The 17500-nt window shown below is 37.7% G+C and overlaps 1 protein-coding gene across 3 annotated transcripts in view; it reads left to right on the top strand.

Moving 5' to 3' along the window:
* prickle2b (prickle homolog 2b) overlaps positions 1 to 17500 on the top strand; it is a 379465-nt gene that overhangs the window by 301946 nt on the left and 60019 nt on the right. The gene's annotated exons all lie outside the window — the stretch shown is intronic.

Raw genomic sequence — 17500 nt, 5'->3', positions numbered from 1 at the left:
AGCTGTTGTAAATCATGAGGATGAGGGGAGGGGGGTGGGGGCTTGCACACAGGCCTCAGAAAGGCAAACACTGCCAGAACTCATGTGGTAAGGAGGTGTTTGCCAGGGAAAACAGTGGAGGATGGTTATCAAACATCTGGAGGTGTTGGGGGGTTGAAGCCTTACAATCAGTTGTCAATGACTGCATGGAGCTGAAGAGACCAAACCATGGCATCGATATTGTGACTGGTAATGGACTTAATATGGATTTGAGCGTGGATACAACGAAAGAACCCATTGCGCCATTTAATAGAAATTTCATTTATTATTTTTTAGTATTTGACAGGGACAGTACAAGTCTGAGTCCATGGTTCTCGTCCGGAAAAGGGTGGAGTGCCATCTCCGGGTTGGGGACGAGACCCTGCCCCAAGTGGAGGAGTTCAAGTACCTCGGAGTCTTGTTCACGAGTGAGGGAAGAGTGGATCGTGAGATCGACAGTCGTCTTCAGCAATGCGGACGCTGTATCGATCCGTTGTGGTGAAGAAGGAGCTGAGCCGGAAGGCAAAGCTCTCAATTTACCGGTCGATCTACGTTCCCATCCTCACCTATGGTCATGAGCTTTGGGTTAAGACCGAAAGGACAAGATCACGGGTACAAGCGGCTGAAATGAGTTTCCTCCGCCGGGTGGCGGGGCTCTCCCTTAGAGATAGGGTGAGAAGCTCTGCCATCCGGGAGGAGCTCAAAGTAAAGCCACTGCTCCTTCACATCGAGAGGAGCCAGATGAGGTGGTTCTGGCATCTGGTCAAGATGCCACCCGAACGCCTCCCTAGGGAGGTGTTTAGGGCACGTCCGACCGGTAAGAGGCCACGGGGAAGACCCAGGACACGTTGGGAAGACTATGTCTCCCGGCTGGCCTGGGAACGCCTCGGGATCCCCCGGGAAGAGCTGGACGAAGTGGCTGGGGAAAGGGAAGTCTGGGCTTCTCTGCTTAGGCTGCTGCGCCCGCGACCCGACCTCGGATAAGCGGAAGAAGATGGATAGATGGATGGAGTACAATGAAGCATTGCTACCCATAGGTAACCGATGTCAAAATACATAAGACTTCTAGCCACAGGCTAATTTGCGAGCCTCGTCCCTGGTTAGGCTTGTAAAGAAAAGTTGAGAAAAGATACAAAAAGATTAAGACAAGTACAAAATAAAAATATATAAAGAAATAATTGGCCCCATTTTTCCATACTACACCCAGTTCTATAGCTCACACTTCTGATTTTCCTTAAGCCACTTTTTCAGTTTTGTGGAGAAAAGTTTAATGCTCTTTTTATGTATATTTTTCTGCCCCTGAAAATGAACCTTGCAGTCATTTCCCATAAAATACATTTGTTTTCAAGCAATCAGTAGATAACCAACTGTACTTGGAAAACCCCCTTTTCCATCGCTAGACTGTCTATGTCACCCCCTGTTGGTGTGATGTCATCTACAGAACTGTAGCCCTTTTCCCTGCATAGACCGTGTGGAAAAAGTCATGTAAAACTATTATATTGACCACTTAATTGCATGTTTATGTCACCCTGGTCCTGGATTATCCTATTTGGACTACGCACTATATTGCCAAAAGTATTTGGCCACCTGCTTTTACTCACATATGAACTTGAAGTGCCATCCCATGGAATTGTCCAAAATGTTTTGGTATCCTGGAGCATTCAAAGTTCCTTTCACTGGAACTAAGGGGCCAAGCCCAACTCCACACCATAATTCGTCCTCTACCAAATTTCACACTGGGCACAATGCAGTCCGAAATGTAGCGTTCTCCTGGCGACCTCCAAACCCAGACTTGTCCATCAGATTGCCAGATGGTAAAGCGTGATTCATCAGTCCAGAGAAGGCGTCTCCACTGCTCTACAGTCCAGTGGTGACGTGCTTTACACCACTGCATCCCACGCTTTGTATATTGTAGCGTCCCGGAAGAGTTAATGCTGCAAGGGATTCTGGGTATTTGTTCTGTTGCGTTACGAAATGGTGTTTGTCATTCTTGTTTGGTGTGGGTTCACAGTGTGGCGCATATTTGTGACAGTGTTAAAGTTAGCCAGGCACTACCTCGCCATACCTGCTACCTCCGTGCCCAGTGAAAGGGTATTTTCCCACAGCTGGAGACATTGTAACTGCAAGCATGTCTGCTCTTTCTACAGACAATGTGGATAAACTGATTTTTCTGGCAAAAAACATGAAGATTGAGTGAAAGTCACCAGGGTTAAAGGCTGGGGGGGGGAAAGGAAAGTTAATCTGAGGCTGAGTTGACTTGAAACTGTTTAATGTTGATTTTGTTGTATGTCGAAGAAAGGTTTTGTCATTTTATTTAATCTGAGCAACAACTTGAAGCAGTTTAAAGTTGCACTTTATATGTGGAAATGTTGCACTTTATACACTACCGTTCAAAAGTTTGGGGTCACCCAAACAATTTTGTGGAATAGCCTTCATTTCTAAGAACAAGAATAGACTGTCGAGTTTCAGATGAAAGTTCTCTTTTTCTGGCCATTTTGAGCGTTTAATTGACCCCACAAATGTGATGGTCCAGAAACTCAATCTGCTCAAAGGAAGGTCAGTTTTGTAGCTTCTGTAACGAGCTAAACTGTTTTCAGATGTGTGAACATGATTGCACAAGGGTTTTCTAATCATCGATTAGCCTTCTGAGCCAATGAGCAAACACATTGTACCATTAGAACACTGGAGTGATAGTTGCTGGAAATGGGCCTCTATTCACCTATGTAGATATTGCACCAAAAACCAGACATTTGCAGCTAGAATAGTCATTTACCACATTAGCAATGTATAGAGTGTATTTCTTTAAAGTTAAGACTAGTTTAAAGTTATCTTCATTGAAAAGTACAGTGCTTTTCCTTCAAAAATAAGGACATTTCAATGTGACCCCAAACTTTTGAACGGTAGTGTATGCAGAAAGGTTTTGTTAAGAAACCAATTCTGAGCCTTATCTTATTTAGTTTTTATTTTATACATGTTGACTGCATGAACCCTGGCAATGGACCCTGTGTGTATATGTATGTTATTGTTATGCTTAGCATTCATGACTGCCTGCTGTTGCACTCATCAGCCTAGTGGTGGCTCACATCCATCACACACAAAGCTATTTTAAAGCAATGTTAAAAGGATAAAGCCATTGTTTACAAATGTTGGTAAATAAATAACCAGAAAATTTATATTTTGTTGTTTTCTTACTGTACCGAAAATGAACCGAACCGTGACCTCTAAACAGAGGTACGTACCGAACCGAAATTTTTGTGTACCGTTACACCCTCACTAGTCATGTTTTTTGATTGATTGAGACTTTTATTAGTAGATTGCACAGTAGAATACATATTCCGTACAATTGACCAGTAAATGGTAACACCCCAATAAGTTTGTCAACTTGTTTAAGTCGGGGTCCACTTAAATTGATTCATGATACAGATATATACTATCATCATAATACAGTCATCACACAAGATAATCATCAGAGTATATACATTGAATTATTTACACTATTTACAATCCGGGGGGGTAGATTTGGTTGATATCAACACTTCAGTCATCAACAATTGCATCATCAGAGAAATGGGCATTGGAACAGTGTAGGACTGACTTGGTAGGATATGTACAGCAAGTAGTGGACATAGAGAGAGAGATCAGAAAGCATAAGAATAAGTATCTACATTTGATTATTTACAATTTGGGGAGGTAGGATGTGGAAGGGAGGGTGTTAGTTTAGGGTTGAATTTGCCTGGAGGTGTTCTTTTAGTGCGGTTTTGAAGGAGGATAGAGATGCCCTTTCTTTTACACCTGTTGGGAGTGCATTCCATATTGATGTGGCATAGAAAGAGAATGAGTTAAGACAGGGGTGTCCAAACTTTTTCCACTGAGGGCCGCACACTGAAAAATCAAAGCGAGCGGGGGCCATTTTGATATTTTTTTATTTTAAAAACCAATACAATATATGTATAAAAAATATACATGTAGGCCTCCACTCAGGCTTGATCCCAGGGGCCCCTAAAGTGTTTTGGTAAAAAAAAAATATTAAAAATGTGTCATTATTCAGTATTATTATTTGTATTATTATTCAAGTTTTAAATCCCTAGATCAACATTAGGTCTATCTGTCAATAAAACATTTTTAAAGATTTAAGTCGTATGCCCTTTTTGTCAAAGAAAACCCTGTTTTTTTTTTTTAAAAAAACACAAAATATGCATTATTTTCACCCAATAAAATTTTTCAGTGGAATATTTCAGATTATATAATAATTGGAACCTTAAAAAGGTCAATAACTCATAACACCATTGATTTGAATTCATTATTATTTTTTGAGCGATGACACTTAAAAACAAATCACACAAAAATTATTGGGGAACCAAAAGGGTCCTACTCATTAAAGTGTTAAAAAATAAATTATACATTTTTTTTACTGTTTACTTCTAACACAGTAATCTCGAGATCAACTTCAGATCTATCTGTCAATTATACGTTGTATTGTTGTTTATGTTTTTTGTTTGTTCGTTTTAGGCCCTTCTTTAAAAAAAAAAAAAAAAAACAGCTCAATTTTTTATATGGCAAACACAAAATATGCAACATTTTCCCAAAAAAATATCTCAAAGTGCAATATTTAATGTGACTTAATTGGAGCCTTGGATAGGTCAATAATTCATAATTACATTGATTTTGATTCATTATTATTTTTTAAAGAAAGAAACAGCCTGCATGGCAGCTTTGTGTTTTTTGTTACATTTCACCTGTTTGCTCTTTCATACCACTTTTTATGTTTTTAATTTTTTTAATCATATTTTACAATTTGCCGTGGGGCCGTTAAAAAATGACCTGCGGGCCGCAAATGGCCCCCGGGCCGCACTTTGGACATCCCTGAGTTAAGACCTTTGTTAGATCGGAATCTGTGTTTAACGTGATTAGTGGAGCTCCCCCTGGTGTTGTGGTTATGGCGGTCATTTACGTTAAGGAAGTAGTTTGACATGTACTTCGGTATCAGGGAGGTGTAGCGGATTTTATAGACCAGGCTCAGTGCAAGTTGTTTTACTCTGTCCTCCACCCTGAGCCAGCCCACTTTGGAGAAGTGGGTAGGAGTGAGGTGTGATCTGGGGTGGAGGTCTAGAAGTAACCTGACTAGCTTGTTCTGGGATGTTTGGAGTCTAGATTTGAGGGTCTTGGAGGTGCTAGGGTACCAGGAGGTATGTATCACCTGGTCCTGGACCTGACTAACCTGCGCACACAAAACCTCTGCTGTGGCAACCGTGTCATGATTTTTATGCTAATACACAAATAATCATACGAGTGTACCCAATCTTTAGGCTGGTATGTGTCGACTCTTGAGCTCAAACACGGCGTAGTCCCCCAAGAAGGAATGCAGAGGGTCCTTCCAGGCTATTTGTATATCTCCAAGACCCCCCCCAAGGCAAAAATAGAAACAGCTGGCTGAGATATGCTGTCGTTCAATGTCTTGTTCTTATATCTCTTGTTTTTCTGTGGATTGCATTTTCTCTATGTTGGTTCCTTTGATAAGTTAGTAATGACAGTCGTGGTGCTCGGTATTATTCCTTCTTGCACTCAACTTTGCATTGAGTTGGCATTCAGCACTGATTGAAGTCACAACTTTCCATCTTGTGGTTCACGCTGTCATTTGGTGTATCTTGTGGCGTGCACATATCTGCCTCAGCACATATCTGCTGTCCAAAACTAGCGACGACAGTAATGGCGGGGAAGGAATCCCAAGTGGCGATGAAGAAACCCTCCCGACTTTTTCGACATATTTAAATGTTGGCGTTTAAAGGCTCACACGACGAGTTGTGACATGCCTCCGGGAGAGGTTCCACTCTGAGGATACTTTTAAAAACTTCTTGAAGCTCTCTCTTAGCCATCCATCAGAGTTAAGCCGAACGCTCTTAGGTGCTTTGTTATGAAGCCGAGGTGTCAAAGTCGTTTTAGCAGTTATGTTTGGCCCCAGAGGGCCGCTTCTAACAGCGAATACTATTATTACAAAAGAATGTTATGCATTTTATTAGTAGATTTTTTTTTTTAAACTAAAATGTTTGAAAAAATATGATAAATTGCAATAATCTCACCTCAAAATTAATTTTACATTACTGTAAATGGAAAAAAAGTACTGCTGTTTTTATGGTTAAAAAAAAAAAAAAAGGCAGCTCAGTTGTTTTACTGTAAAATTGATTTTTTTTTTTTTTTTACTGTAATTAAAAAAAATGCAATTTTACAGAAAAATGTAGGCACCTGAGCTGCCAGTTTGTTTGTTTTTTGTTATTACTGCAAATCATCAACTGTAGATTTTTCGGCATATTACTGTAAATGCCAAAACGGCACCACAGTTTATTACAGTTATGTTTGGCCCCAGAGGGCCGCTTCTAACAGCGAATACTGTTATTACAAAAGAATGTTATGCATTTTATTAGTAGATTTTTTTTTAAACTAAAATGTTTTAAAAAATATGATAAATTGCAATAATCTCGCCTCAAAATTAATTTTACATTACTGTAAATGGAAAAAAAGTACTGCTGTTTTTATGGTTAAAAAAAAAAAAGGCAGCTCAGTTGTTTTACTGTAAAATTGATATTAGTTTTTTTTTTACTGTAATTAAAAAAAATGCAATTTTACAGAAAAATGTAGGCACCTGAGCTGCCAGTTTGTTTGTTTTTTGTTTTTACTGCAAATCATCAACTGTAGATTTTTCGGCATATTACTGTAAATGCCAAAACGGCACCACAGTTTATTACAGTTATGTTTGGCCCCAGAGGGCCGCTTTTAACAGTGAATACTATTATTACTAGGGATGTCCGATAATGGCTTTTTTGCCGATATCCGATATTCCGATATTGTCCAACTCTTAATTACCGATACCGATATCAACCGATACCGATATATACAGTCGTGGAATTAACACATTATTATGCCTAATTTAGACAACCAGGTATGGTGAAGATAAGGTCCTTTTTTTTAAAAATTAATAAAATAAAATAAGATAAATACATTTAAAACATTTTCTTGAATAAAAAAGAAAGTAAAACAATATAAAAACAGTTACATAGAAATTAGTAATTAATCCCTTGCAGACTGTATTGATATATATTGATATATAATGTAGGAACCAGAATATTAATAACAGAAAGAAACAACCCTTTTGTGTGAATGAGTGTAAATGGGGAAGGGAGGTTTTTTGGGTTGGTGCACTAATCGTAGGTGTATCTTGTGTTTTTTATGTTGATTTAATACAAAAAAAATAAAAAAAACGATACCGATAATAAAAATACAGATACAGACAATTTCCGATATTACATTTTAAAGCATTTATCCGCCGATAATATTGGCCTGCCTGCATCTCTAATTATTACAAAAAAAATGTATGCATTTTGTTAGTAGATTTTTTTTTTTACACTAAAATGTTAAAAAAATATGGTAAGTTGCAATAATTTCACCTCAAAATGAATTTTATATTACTGTAAATGGAAAAAACAGTACTGCTGTTTTTATGGTAAAAAAAAAGAAAAAAAGGCAGCTCAGTTGCCAGAATTTTATTGTAAAATTAAAATGTTTTACCGTTAAATTTTGCACTAACATTTTGGCACCTGAGCTGCCAGTTTGTTTGTTTTTTGTATTACCGCAAATCAACAACTGTAGATTTTTCGGTGTATTACTGTATATGCCAAAACGGCACCACAGTTTATTACAGTAAAAAAAAAAAAAAAAAAGGCAGCTCAGTTGCCAGAATTTTACTGTAAAATTTACATTTGTTTTTTTACTGTAATTAAAAAAAAATTAATTTTACAGTAACATTTTGGCACCTGAGCTGCCAATTTGTTTGTTTTTTGTTTTTACCGCAAATCAACAACTGTAGATTTTTCGGCGTATTACTGTAAATGCCAAAACGGCACCACAGTTTATTACAGTAAAAAAAAAGGCAGCTCAGGTGCCAAAACGTTACTGTAAAATGTATTTTTTATTTATTTACTGTAATTAAATAAAAACGCAATTTTACAGTAACATTTTGGCACCTGAGCTGCCAGTTTGTTTGTTTTTTGTTTTTACCCCAAATCAACAACTGTAGATGTTTCGGCGTATTACTGTGAATGCCAAAACGGCACCTCAGTTTATTACAGTAAAAAAAAAAAAAAAGCAGCTCGGTTGCCAGAATTTTACTGTAAAATTGACTTCTTTTTTTTTTTACCGTAATTTAAAAAAAAATTTTTTTACAGTAACGTTTTGGCACCTGAGCTGCCAGTTTGTTTGTTTTTTGTTTTTACCGCAAATCAACAAACAACTGTAGATTTTTCGGCGTATTACTGTAAATGCCAAAACGGCACCACAGTTTATTACAGTTATGTTTGGCCCCAGAGGGCCGCTTCTAACAGTGAATACTATTATTACAAAAAAAATGTATGCATTTTATTAGTTTGTTGTTTTTTTTAACTAAAATGTAAAAAAAAATATGGTAAGTTGCAATAATTTCACCTCAAAATACATTTTATATTACTGTAAATGGAAAAACAGTACTGGCAGCTCAGGTGCCAGAATTTTACTGTAAAATTTTGGCACCTGAGCTGCCAGTTTTTTTTTTGTGTTTGTTTTACCGCAACTGTAGATTTTTCGGCGTATTACTGGAAATGCCAAAACGGCACCACAGTTTGTTACAGTAAAAAAAGAAAGGCAGCTCAGTTGGCAGAATTTTACTGTAAAATTGACATTTTTTTTTTTTTTTTTACTGTAATTGAAAAAAAATGCAATTTTACAGTAAAATGTTGGCACCTGGGCTGCCAGTTTTTTTGTTTTTTGTTTTTTTACCGCAAATAAACAACTGTAGATTTTTCGGTGTGTTACTGTAAATGCCAAAACGGCACCACAGTTTATTACAGTTATGTTTGGCCCCAGAGGGCCGCTTCTAACAGTGAATACTATTATTACAAAAAAAATGTATGCATTTTATTAGTAGATTTTTTTTTTTAACTAAAATGTAAAAAAAATATGGTAAGTTGCAATAATTTCACCTCAAAATACATTTTATATTACTGTAAATGGAAAAACAGTACTGGCAGCTCAGGTGCCAGAATTGTACTGTAAAATTTACATTTGTTTTTTTTCCTGTAATTAAAAAAAAATTCAATTTTACAGTAAAATTTTGGCACCTGAGCTGCCAGTTTTTTTTTTTGTGTGTTTGTTTTACCGCAACTGTAGATTTTTCGGCGTATTACTGCAAATGCCAAAACGGCACCACAGTTTGTTGCAGTAAAAAAAGAAAGGCAGCTCAGTTGGCAAAATTTTACTGTAAAATTTACATAATTTTTTTTTTTACTGTAATTGAAAAAAAATGCAATTTTACAGTAAAATTTTGGCACCTGGGCTGCCAGTTTGTTTGTTTTTTGTTTTTTTACCGCAAATAAACAACTGTAGATTTTTCGGTGTATTACTGTTTGAACTCACAACCTACCGATCTCAGGGCGGACACTCTAACCACTAGGCCAGTGGTCCCCAACCTTTTTGTAGCTGGGGACCGGTCAACGCTTGAAAATTTGTCCCACGGACCTGGGTGGTGGGGGGGTGGTAAACATTTTTTTTAATTTTTTTTTTTTAATGTCATTAAGAAATACAATCATGTGTGCTTACGGACTGTATCCCTGCAGACTGTATTTATTTATATTGATATATAAGGTATATATTGTGTTTTTTATCTTGATTTAATTAAAAAAAATATATATATTTTTTTAAATTTCTTGTGCGGCCGCGGCCCGGTACCAATCGGTCTACGGACCGGTATCGGGCCGCGGCCCGGTGGTTGGGGACCACTGCACTAGGCCATTGAGTAGTAAGAAAAGATTAAAGGCCTACTGAAATGAATTTTTTTTATTTAAACGGGGATAGCAGATCTATTCTATGTGTCATACTTGATCATTTCGCGATATTGCCATATTTTTGCTGAAAGGATTTAGTATAGAACAACGACGATAAAGATTGCAACTTTTGGTATCTGATAAAAAAAAAGGCTTGCCCCTACTGGAAGTAGCGTGACGTAGTCAGTTGAACATATACGCAAAGTTCCCTATTGTTTACAATGATGGCCGCATGAAGTGAGAGAGATTCGGACCGAGAAAGCGACAATTTCCCCATTAATTTGAGCGAGGATGAAAGATTTGTGGATGAGTAAAGTGCAAGTGAAGGACTAGTGGGGAGTTGAAGCTATTCAGATAGGGAAGATGCTGTGAGAGCCGGGGGTGACCTGATATTCAGCTGGGGATGACTACAACAGTAAATAAACACAAGACATATATATACTCTATTAGCCACAACACAACCAGGCTTATATTTAATATGCCACAAATTAATCCTGCATAATAACACCTGCGTGTTTGTTATGCTAGCTCCTAGCTCCTATGCTAGCTCCTAGCTCCATAGAACACGCCAATACAATTCAAACACCTGATCAACACACACAATCACTCAGCCCAAAACACCGTTCACCTAACCCAAGGTTCATAAAGCTTATATATTTAAAAAAAAGTTACGTACATACGCAAAAAAAAGTTGCGCACATACGGTCAAGCGATCAAATGTTTAGAAGCCAAAGCTGCATACTCACAGTAGCACGTCTGCGTCTTTGTCATCCAAATCAAAGTAATCCTGGTAAGAGTCTGTGTTGTCCCAGTTCTCTACAGGCGTCTGTGTATCGAAGTCAAAAGTCCTCCTGGTTAGAGTCTCTGTTATCCGAGTTCTTCCATCTTGACTGCATCTTTCGGGAATGTAAACAAAGAAGCGCCGGCTGTGTACTGTTGTTGCTGACTACGTTCGAAAAATACGTCCATTTCGCACCGACAACTTTCTTCTTTGCTTGCTCAGCTTCCTTCTCCATAATGCAATGAACATGATTGCAACAGATTCACGAACACAGATGTCCAGAATACTGTGGAATTATGAAATGAAAACAGAGCTTTTTCGTATTGGCTTCAATGTGGAAGGCATACCCGTGTTCGCCGGTCTACGTCACGCGCATACGTCATCCTCAGAGGCGTTTCGAACCGGAAGTTTAGCGGCAAATTTAAAATGTCACTTTATAAGTTAACCCGGCCGTATTGGCATGTGTTATAATGTTAAGATTTCATCATTGATATATAAACTATCAGACTGCGTGGTCGGTAGTAGTGGCTTTCAGTAGGCCTTTAAGCCTTTTGTATAAACTAATGTGGCGGGCCAGATTTGGCCCCCGGGCCTTGAGTTTGACACCTGTGGTTGACGCACCGGGCCCCTACCATAAGCACATCTTTGTCCCACCGAGCTGTCAGTGGGTCAAACTGTCTCTAAGCTTCTCTGTGAGGTTCAGACAAGCAGGCGTCCGTCTGGGAAGGTAATGAGATTGTCTCCCTGCTTCTGCTGCCTGAGGGTCTGTCAAGGACAAAGACAAATCTGTATGTTTGCACCGTGTCCTCCCTTTGCTTTACAATGTTGTTTTTTTAACACATTCCTCCCAATATGTAATTTTACAGTTACACCCAAATGTAATCATCGTGAAGTTTATAAAGTAGTTGTAGTTTCCCCATTAACCATTAAAATACAACTATTTACATGTTTAACATGCAGTACAGGCCAAAAGTTTGGACACACCTTCTCACACCGTAGTTTGTTTACATGTACAACTTTCTCCCGACGCTGCCACAGAAGGACGTGTTTTATGCCACGTCTTTGTCTCATTTTGTCCACCAAACTTTTTAATCTGTGCGTGAATGCACAAAGGTGAGCTTTGTTGATGTAATGGACTTGTGTGGAGTGCTAATCGGACATTTGGTCAGTGCATGACTGCAAGCTAATCGATGCTAACATGCTATTTAGGCTAGCTGCATGTACATATTGCATCATTATGTCTCATTTGTATGTATATTTGAGCTCATTTAATTTCCTTTACTTATGTCCTCTTTGTATTTAATTTATATTTGCATGTCTCACGACACATTATCTTTATGTAATATTAGCTGCATTTCCCATAGTTGTTTGCGTGCCATGTTGTTCCAGACCACAGCAAACGTTACCAAGCTTGCAAAGACTGTAATAAATCCATTAGAAGAAGACAGTTTCCTTTAACTTTACCTTTGGCCATTCTAAGACAGTCATTTCCAGGAGTTATCTCACACCCTGAGAAGATTTACTAATGTTTTCCAATATTGCAAAAATGTGTAGAACAAAGATTTGCGTCAGCTTTTGATAGTAGGCTAATATAGACACTTACATCATGTGTTGCCTTCATTATAACACTTATATACGACTTTTAAAGTAATTTTGATTGTAGGCTAATATAGCTAATATAGACACTTACATCATGTGTTGCCTTCATTATAACACTTGTATAAGACTTTTAAAGTCACATTGATAGTAGGCTAATATAGGCACTTACATCATGTGTTGCCGTCATTATAACACTTATATAAGACTTTTAAAGTCATTTTGATAGTAGGCTAATATAACTAATATAGACACTTACATCATGTGTTGCCTTCATTATAACACTTATGTAAGACTTTTAAAGTCATTTTGATAGTAGGCTAATATAGACACTTACATCATGTGTTGCCTTCATTATAACACTTATACAAGACTTTTAAAGTCATTTTGATAGTAGGCTAATATAGACACTTACATCATGTGTTGCCTTCATTATAACACTTATATAAGACTTTTAAAAAGTCACTTTGATAGCAGGCTAATATAGCTAATATAGACTCTTACATCATGTGTTGTCTTCATTATAACACATATATAAGAGTTTTAAAGTCATTTTGATAGTAGGCTAATATAGACACTTGCATCATGTGTTGCCTTCATTATAACACTTATATAAGACTTTTAAAGTCATTTTGATAGTAGGCTAATATAGACACTTGCATCATGTGTTGCCTTCATTATAACACTTATATGAGACTTTTAAAGTCACTTTGATAGTAGGCTAATATAGCTAATATAGACACTTACAACATGTGTTGCCTTCATTATAACACTTATATAAGACTTTTAAAGTCACTTTGATAGTAGGCTAATATAGCTAATATAGACACTTACATCATGTGTTGTCTTCATTATAACACTTATATAAGACTTTTAACTTTTTGCGGCTCCAGACAGATTTTTTTTGTTGTATTTTTGGTCCAAAATGGCTCTTTCAACATTTTTGGGTTGCCGACCCCTCGGTTAGGAGGACCAGAAAGTGGTCGTGTGGTTCTCCTCTTTCTAGAATGTGCGGGCGTGTTCGAATCAGATCAGGATTCGATTCCTAAATGCTAAACAGAATGTTGAATCTACTGACCAGCAGACCCGATCAATCAATTGAAAACCTTGTGAAGTGTTTAACTGCAGAGCTTGTATCACTCAGACTGGAGCAGCTGATGATATTAACTGCTAATTGTGGCTGTCGTTAAAATGTGCTGGTGTGGCGCCCATTCTGCTTTCCTTCAGCGTCACTGGCTTCATTCTGCTATTATTCCTTGTTCTTGGGTTCCTGGGAGGGTTGTTAAGCATCGCATTCACCGCCTTAACATTTTTACTGGGAGACCTGCTGTGGAAGGCCTTGACCTTTCCACCTAGTTTACCCGTCTTATGGGGTAAAAACCCTCATCTGGTTTTAGGACAAAGTCAGAGAGTATTTACAGAAATGTGAAGTGGACGACACTGTGCTCACAACTAGAGATGTTCGATAATGGCTTTTTTGCCGATATCCGATATTCCTATATTGTCCAACTCTTAATTACCCATTCCGATATCAACCGATACCGATATATACAGTCTGTGGCTAGAAGTCTTATGTACTTTGACATCGGTTACCTATGGGTAGCAATGTTTCATTGTACTGTCCCTGTCAAATACTAACAAATAAATAATAAATAAGATGTCTAACAAATGGATGCAATGGTTTTCTTTCTAGAGATGTCCGATAATGGCTTTTTTGCCGATATCCGTTATTCCGATATTGTCCAACTCTTAATTACTGATACCGATATCAACCGATACCGATATACACAGTCGTGGAATGAACACATTATTATGCCTAATTTTGTTGTGATGCCCCGCTGGATGCATTAAACAATGTAACAAGGTTTTCCAAAATAAATCAACTCAAGTTATGTAAAAAAAAAAAAAATGCCAACATGGCACTGCCATATTTATTATTGAAGTCACAAAGTGCATAATTTTTTTTAACATGCCTCAAAACAGCAGCTTGGAATTTGGGACATGCTCTCCCTGAGAGAGCATGAGGAGGTGGAGGGGGGGGGGGGGGGGTTGCGTTTGACTAAGGGAGATGACGGCAACAGACACCAGGGGGCTTATGTTCAATGATTTATTATATATATAGTTAAAATATATATATAATAATGATAAAGAATAAGGAAGATGACGGCAACAGACACCAGGGGGCTTATGTTCAATTATTTATTATATATATAGTTAAAATATATATATAATAATGATAAAGAATAAGGAAGATGACGGCAACAGACACCAGGGGGATTATGTTCAATGATTTATTATATATATAGTTAAAATATATATATAATAATAATAAAGAATAAGGAAGATGACGGCAACAGACACCAGGGGGCTTATGTTCAATGATTTATTATATATATAGTTAAAATATATATATAATAATAATAAAGAATAAGGAAGATGACGGCAACAGACACCAGGGGACTTATGTTCAATGATTTATTATGTATATAGTTAAAATATATATATAATGATAATAAAGAATACTCGCCTTCCGCCCGATTGTAGCTGAGATAGGCTCCAGCGCCCCCGCGACCCCGAAGGGAATAAGCGGTAGAAAATGGATGGATGGATAAACTATAGAATGGTGTGTGACAAAATCCAAGAGTGTATGTGAAGCGGACGACACTGTGCTCACAACTAGAGATGTTCGATAACGGTGTATATTGTAGCGTCCCGGTAGAGTTAGTGCTGCAAGGGGTTCTGGGTATTTGTTGTGTTGTGTTTATGTTGTGTTACGGTGCGGATGTTCTCCCAAAATGTGTTTGTCATTCTTGTTTGGTGTGGGTTCACAGTGTGGCGCATATTTGTAACACTGTTAAAATTGTATATACGGCCACCCTCAGTGTGACCTGTATGGCTGTTGACCAAGTATGCCTTGCATTCACTTGTGTGTGTGAAAAGCCGTAGATATTATTTGATTGGGCCGGCACGCAAAGGCAGTGCCTTTAAGGTTTATTGGCGCTCTGTAGTTCTTCCTACGTCCGTGTACACAGCGGCATTTTAAAAAGTCATACATTTTACTTTTTTAAAACCGATACCGATTATTTCCGATATTACATTTTAAAGCATTTATCGGCCGATAATATCGGCAGTCCGATGTTATCGGACATCTCTGCTCACGACCAAGTAGGTTGGATGGCTGGACTTTTCTCACAGATGGATTTCTTCTGAAATAGGGTTGGAAATAATGGGGATGTAATGATTGATGACACCCACACTTGAATTATTATGTATCAGCTTGTTTCTGATCAAATGACACTAGTAATGATCTATCCACTCTTTCCACTCTCACGGTGTGGTCTCTGAAATGAAAATTCCGTCCAATCCGCACATTTTACAGCCAAACTGAGTTTTCCAAATCTCTGTATTGTGCATCCTGTATTAGTGCTGCATTTCAAATGTGTCTTCCACAGTGTTGGGTTAGTTACTGAAAACCAGTAACTAGTTACAGTTACTAGTTACTTTCAAAATTGACTCAGTTACTTACACCAAAAAGTAATGCGTTACTGTGAAAAGTAACTATTTAATTACATATATATATATATATATATATATATATATATATATATATATATATATATATATATATATATATATATATATATATATATATATATATATATATATATATATAGAGAGAGAGAGAGATTTTATTTATTTTTTTAATGCCCTTTTAGCCTTCATTTCAGTACTGTTATTACACTGGAGAATAATACAATGTGTTGATCAACTTGACATGCATTTGCATCACTGAAGTCTGCTAAGCCAGTGTTTTTCAACCTTTTCTGAGCCAAGGCACATTTTTTTCATTTAAAAAATTTCGAGGCACACCACGAGCAGAAAACATTAAAAAAATTAAACTCAGCAGCCAATATTGACAATAAAAAGTTATTCTCGCAATTGTTGGATATGAATTCAAACCATAGCCAAGCATGCATCACTATAGCTCTTGTCTCAAAGTAGGTGTACTGTCATGACCTGTCACATCACGCCGTGACTTATTTGGAGCGCTCCTATTTTGTTGTTAATTGTCATGTCATGTATGGATGTACTTTGTGGACACCGTCTGCTGCTCCACACGCTGTAAGTCTTTGCTGTCGTCCAGCAATCTGTTTTTGTTTATTTTGCAGCCAGTTCAGTTTTAGCTTCGTTTTGCATAGCCATCCCTAAGATTCAATGCCTTTTGTTTATTTTTGGTTTGAGCATTAGTTACCTTTTTACCTGCACACTGCCTCCCGCTGTCGTCTGCATATGGTGATCACGACAAACCATGTTCCCGACATCTACAAAGCAATTAGCTACCTGCTGCCACCTACTGATATGGAAGAGTATTACACGGTTACTCCGCCGCGCTCTAGACAGCACAGACACTCAACAACAACACATCATTTGCAGACTATAATTACTGGTTTGCAAAAAAATATTCTTTTAACCCAATTAGGTGAAATTACATAATCTCCCACGGCACACCAGACAATATCTCATGGTACACTAGTGTGCTAAGCAATGTGGTCTACATACAACACACAAAGACAAAGATATGTTTCAAAGGGCCAATTTGTTTCAGGCCAGAACAAATTGACAAAACTATTTTAAATAGCTGCAACATAACATACATAAGTAACAAACAGCATAATAACAACATAGCTGTAAACCAAGGAAGGCACACACTACATACACAAAGCCTAACCAGGCGTTTTTTCTCTCTCAAGGAATTCTGAAATAAAATCATGTCTGAAGCCCAGAGCACTCTACACATTTCCCCAGTTTAGAGATAATGAAAGATTGGCCTGGCCCACTAGCATCCCTCTTTATGTTTGTGAACTTTATAGCCTATACTTTTAGAGTGATGTGATAATCAAACACTCTAGAAGTCTAGAATGAAAGAGCAACAGTATATAAGAGAATTGACAGAGTGTGTGTACCTTCAGTGTGCAGTGCCTCGTTAAAATCCAGCCGCTGTTGCTTAGGGGGTGAAGTGTGTCTCTCTTTACTAGCTTCGTCGAAGCATGTGGCTTTTGTAGCTGTTTCAGCAGATTTTAATTGATAGGATAGTATCTTTGATGCAAGACACAACTTACATTTAACTAAAATGTTCTTTTCTTTGTGGTCGACAAAAGAAAAGTAGTGAGAATATCTCCATGTTAAGAAACACGGCTTCGCCATGTCTTGTTAGTAAACACAGACACGCCCCCTCCCACACACACACATACACACATAC

This window comes from Entelurus aequoreus, linkage group LG01 (genome assembly GCF_033978785.1).
Source record: "Entelurus aequoreus isolate RoL-2023_Sb linkage group LG01, RoL_Eaeq_v1.1, whole genome shotgun sequence".
Classification (NCBI taxonomy): domain Eukaryota; kingdom Metazoa; phylum Chordata; class Actinopteri; order Syngnathiformes; family Syngnathidae; genus Entelurus; species Entelurus aequoreus.
The sequence above is the reverse complement of the archived record's forward strand: the minus strand, read 5'-3'. Positions and strand labels throughout refer to the sequence as shown.